Consider the following 6000-nt stretch of genomic DNA (forward strand, 5'->3'; position numbering starts at 1 on the left):
ACTCTGGAGAGTCCCATGGACTGCAAGAAGATCCAACCTCTCCATTCTGAAGGAAATCAGCCCTGAGTGCTCACTGGAAGGACAGATCATGAAGCTGAGGCTCCAAGACTTTGGCCCCCTCAGGAGAAGAGAAGACTCCCTGGAAAAGACCCTGATGTTGGGAAAGATGGAGGGCACAAAGAGAAGGGGACAACAGAGGATGAGATGGTGGGACAGTGTTCCTGAAGCAAAAAACATGAGTCTGACGAAACTGCGGGAGGCAGTGGAAGACAGGAGTGCCTGGTGTGCTCTGGTCCAGGGGGTCACGAAGACATAGCTGTCCACTTTTCACTTTTCTCGTGAGGAATCCTAAGGGTTTGAGCAGTCACAGCTGGCCAAATAGGCAAGACGCTTGCCTCCATATCTGGCAGAAGAAGCAACTGGCAGCTATGAATATTCCGTGCTTATTAATATGCCAGAATAACTGATGGATACAGGGTCTCCACCCCAAGGTGCTTACAATGCACAATTCAAAGATGTGGGGATAAAAGTGAGGAGAGGAAGAAGATGGAGAGCTGGGTAAAGGGGTGAAGAAGAACTGCCCAGTTTATGTTCTCTGGCATCATTTCAGTAAAGGATAAGGAGTCTGGAGGTGTGCCAGATTCACTCATACATTGTGTGGGGAAGCTGAACAATCAGCGACCTCCATTTCTCGCAGAAACAAGCCTTCCTCAGAGCTCTGCCCTTCCAAGCTGAGATCCTTCTGTGACAGAAACTGCATAGGACGGAGGAAAAGAATATTCTCTTACCAGTCGCCGCCCAACCGAGCGTCAGATCACCCACTTCTTGCGATGGGGAAACGAGAAATGAAAAGCCCTGATTACCAAACCACACAGCCCAGCTGTCTCTCAGGGCCTGCCTGACCTGGTTTCTAGGTGTGCACTGATTCAGCAGAGGCACAGCGATGCGGAGACCCTGCCACCTGTGACAGTGGCTGTGAGCTCTGATTCTGCCAGTTGCAATCGAGTCACTATGGAAACTTATAGCCATGTCTGAGAACGTATTATGTGCACACACACACACACACAGCTTGCACGCACCTATACCAGCCAAGAAGGTGGCACTGTCAAAGATGATTTCAGTTTTCTCCCTTGCAAGTGAGATGTTAAAATAGTGTAATGAAAGTGTTGTGGGTTCGGGGGGTGAGTCTGGATGGTGCCCTGTGTCCCTTCCAGTTCTTGGGATCCCGTATCAGTGGGGGTAGAAGGTACAAGAGCAAGCTTGCAAAGCCAGTCCCTTTGCCTAGGTAATGGTTTTGACAAGACAGAAGTACTGTTCTTGGGGGACAGTGGGCGGGCGGGTGTGAAGGACTCCCTGGTCCTGAATGGGGTAACTGTGCCCCTGAAGGACCAGGTACGCAGCCTGGGAGTCAGTCTGGACTCACAGCTGTCCATGGAGGCGCAGGTCAATTCTGTGTCCAGGGCAGCTGTTTACCAGCTCCATCTGGTACGCAGGATGAGACCCTCCCTGCCCGCAGACTTTCTTGCCAGAGTGGTGCATGCTCTGGTTATCTCTCGCTTGGACTACTGCAATGCGCTCTACGTGGGGCTACCTTTGAAGGTGACCCGGAAACTGCAATTAATCCAGAATGCGGCAGCTAGACTGGTGACTGGGAGCGGCCGCCGAGACCACATAACACCGGTCTTGAAATACCTACATTGGCTTCCAGTACGTTTCCGAGCACAATTCAAAGTGTTGGTGTTGACCTTTAAAGCCCTAAACGGCCTCTGCCCAGTATACCTGAAGGAGCGTCTCCATCCCCATCGTTCAGCCCGGACGCTGAGGTCCAGCGCCGAGGGCCTTCTGGCGGTTCCCTCATTACGAGAAGTGAGGTTACAGGAAACCAGGCACAGGGCATTCTCGGTAGTGGCACCCGCCCTGTGGAACGCCCTCCCACCAGATGTGAAGGAAATAAGCAGCTATCTTCTCTTTAAAAGACATCTGAAGGCAGCCCTCTTTAGGGAAGTTTTTAATATTTAATGCTGTATTGTTTTTAACACTTGATTGGAAGCCGCCCAGAGTTGCTGGGGAAACTCAGCCAGATGGGCGGGGTATAAATAATAAATTATTATTATTATTATTATTATTATTATTATTATTATTATTATTATGGCTGACTAGTTAAGCACCATGATTTAGCATAACGAAGTTGCTCTGTGCCACAGAATGAATGGGTGGCAATACTTTTTGCTCCGTGTAGATTTTAAATTCCCAGAATATAACGCTGGGAATTCCCAGAATATAACGCTGGGACACAACCCTAAGATTGTGTGATAATTTTAACTGCAAGTGCTGGGGGATAAACCCAGGGCCTTGAGTGCCGTCAGATATGGGTGTTTAGATTGGTCCTCCTGGTGCACACATAGTCCTTGCAACATCTACACGGTGCCACTGGCACAAATGCCAGCCTATATCCTCAAAGAGCATCCCTGCGCACACATTAAATTGAGATGTAATATTTCCAGGGGGAAATGGTGATTTTGTTTTAAGTGTTGCCACTTACCTGTTTGCAACATCGGACTAACTCATTTGCAATTTAAACTCCCATCGCGAAATGCCCTTTCTGTGTTCTGCTACTGAGCCAGCCTTTTTCAAACTTTTGCTCTCTCAATGCTTTGGTCTACAAGCCCCATCAACCCCAGCCAGCAGTCCATAATAATAATAATAATAATAATAATAATAATAATAATAATAATATATTATTTATACCCCACCCATCTGGCTGGGCTTCCCCAGCCGCTCTGGGCGGCTTCCAACAAAATATTAAAATACAGTAATGCATCAAACTTTAAAAGCTTCCCTATACAGGGCTTCCTTCAGAAAATATCTGGAGGGCACCAGGTTGGGGGAGGGTGGGGGTGGCTGCGCAGAGCTACAGGATTCTCCTGCTCCAAAGCTTTTTAAAGTATATAGAATCATAAAATCAGAGCTGGAAGGGATCCCGAGGATCACTTAGTCCAACCCCCTGCAGATGCAATAATTCATTATACATGAATTAATGGCACCCAACCTCTGCTTACGGGACGCAGGTGGCGCTGTGGGGTAAACCACAGAGCCTAGTGCTTGCCCATCAGAAGGTGAGCTCCCATTGCTCGGTCCCTGCTCCTGCCAACCTAGCAGTGCGAAAGCACGTCAAAGTGCATGTAGATAAATAGGTACCACTCCGGCGGGAAGGTAAACCAGTGTTTCCGTGCACTGCTCTGGTTCACCAGAAGCGGCTTAGTCATGCTGGCCATGTGACCCGGAAGCTGTACGCCGGCTCCCTCGGCCAGTAAAGCGAGATGAGCGCCGTAACCCCAGAGTCGGCCACGACTGGACCTAATGGTCAGGGGTCCCTTTACCTTTAAACTATCTGCTGATCACAGAATCCTAGAATTGTAGAGTTGGAAGGGACCCCAATGGCCATCTAGTCCGACCCCTGCAATGATATTCTCTACTTGATTACGTACTGCGACAATTTGGCACCCGTCTGGAGGGTATCAGTTGCTCAGTTTGTGGGGCAACGTGGGGTTTTTGCTGCAAAACTCTGCAAAAAAAATTCTGCAAAACTTTGGCGCACGTTTGGAGAGGCCCCCAAATTTGGGGGTTTGCAGTTAATTTTGCTACTGTGACCTTGACACGGATAGATCCACAAGGCCTCTCTCTTTTTGAAACTTCCCACCCAAGTGCTTCTTAGACATGCAGTGTGACCAGACAGACTGCAGAAGGCGTCCAAGGACCACGGTTTCTTGCAACAGATCACCAGCAGGAGAAGTAATGTAGCTGCAGTTCAGGCAGTTCATTAACAAGGAAAGTGGGTGGCAGCAATGATTAGAAGGCCCACGAACGCAGGACCACGTGAAACCATTCTGGGCAGATCTCATCATGCTGCTCTCGAGCGACCAAGTGGACCAGTTGCCAGTAAAGTCTCTTTAAACATAACGGGGACACCTTCCCTCCGATGGCCCCCTTCCTGTCATTTTTCACGAGTCCTCTGTGGTTCCCAGAATTACAGTGTTTACTGGAGGTTGAGATGCAATTCCAGGGAAGCAGTAGGGCAGGACAGCAGCTGGGGCAGCAGCAAATGACGGAATTATTTGCAATGCACAACAAGATGACGAGCTCCTAAGAGAGAGAGAGAGAGAGAGAGAGAGAGAGAGAGAGAGCGTTTATTTGGAAATCGGAAATGAAATCCGACCCAACAGACCATCTTGATGCCAAGTGGAAGCCTGAATTTAGAAAGAAAAGAAAATAAACATCTGATATTTGAGGAAGGTTTGATTGCACCTTGATTGCGTAGCATTTTTGCAACCTGAATCTGCAAAACAACAGTGTGCTTGCTAGGCAATAGAGACATCACTGGTGGTGGATTCTGGCTGTCATTAACGGTGAGGAAGTATGGGGAAGAATGCAAAAGAGCACGTGGGCGAGCCTCCCTCAACCTAGAATCATAGAATGATACAATACGATACAATACGATACAACACAACACAATACAATAAAGGTAAAGGGACCCCTGACCATTAGGTCCAGTCGTGGCCAACTCTGGGGTTGCGGCGCTCATCTCGCTTTATTGGCCGAGGGAGCCGGCGTACAGCTTCCGGGTCATGTGGCCAGCACGACGAAGCTGCTTCTGGCAAACCAGAGCAGCGCACGGAAACGCCGTTTACCTTCCCGCCGGAGCAGTACCTATTTATCTATTTTGTGCTTTCGAACTGCTAGGTGGGCAGGAGCAGGGATCGAGCAACGGGAGCTCACCCCATCATGGGGATTCGAACCGCCGACCTTCTGATCAGGAAGTCCTAGGCTCTGTGGTTTAACCCACAGCGCCACTCACAATACAATACAATATCTTTATTGTCATTGTCACATACAGAACAATGAAACTGAAAATCTGCATAAGACATTCAAAAACCCCTAAAAACTCTGAAACCCCATTTTAAAATACAATATAGTATAGAGACTCCTTATGCTGCATTTAGAACCAGAATTGCATTTGCGTAGAAACTGTTTCTCAGGCGGCTAGTCCTGGTCTTTATAACCCTGGACCTTCTTCCAGAAGGCAGAAGCTGAAAGAGATCATTTCCGGGGTGCCCACTATCCTGCGCTATCTCTGCAGCTTTCTTATGGCACCTGGAAGCGTAGATTTGATCCAAGGTGGGAAGAGTGCGCCCAATTCTTCTCTCCGCAGTCTTTACAACCCTGGACAGCATTTGTTTTTCCCTTGGCCGTGCAGGGAACTGTAGAGTTAGAAGGGATACCCAAGGTCATCTAGTCCAACAGCCTGAGGACGCAGGAATCACAGCTAAAGAATTCTTGACACGTGGCCATCCAAGCTCTGCTTAAAAACCTCCAAGGAAGGAGTGTCCACCAGCTTCCGAAGTAGTCTCTTGCCATCAGAAAGTTCTTCCTGATGTTGAGCTGGAATCTCATTTCTTGTAAATTGAATCCATTGGTTCTAGTCTTACCCTCCAGAGCAGGAGAGAACAAGCTGGCTCCTTCTTCCATGGGACAGCCCTTAAGATATCTGAAGAGGCTATCATGCCAGTCTCCTCTCAGTCTCCTCTTTTCCAGGCTAAACATACCCAGCTCCTTCAACCACTCCTCATCAGGCTTGGTTTCCAGACTCTTGATCACTTTGGACACCTCCTTTGCACACCTTCCAGATGGTGGACCAGAGGCGGATTTCGGGGAGCGTGAACGGTTTAGCCATGCTGGACGCGGAGCCTTGGGGGCATTGCAGGGGACGCTGCAGCTATGATTCAGAGCAGAGCGTGAGAAGCAGTGGGTGCCCAATTTTGGCGTCACACAAGGTTGTTGTTGTTGTTGTTTAGTCGTTTAGTCGTGTCCGACTCTTCGTGACCCCCTGGACCGGAGCACGCCAGGCACTCCTGTCTTCCACTGCCTCCTGCAGTTTGGTCAAACTCATATTCGTAGCTTCGAGAACACTGTCCAACCATCTCGTCCTCTGTCGTCCCCTTC

This window comes from Podarcis erhardii, assembly GCF_964252035.2.
Source record: "Podarcis erhardii genome assembly, chromosome: 6".
Taxonomy (NCBI): domain Eukaryota; kingdom Metazoa; phylum Chordata; class Lepidosauria; order Squamata; family Lacertidae; genus Podarcis; species Podarcis erhardii.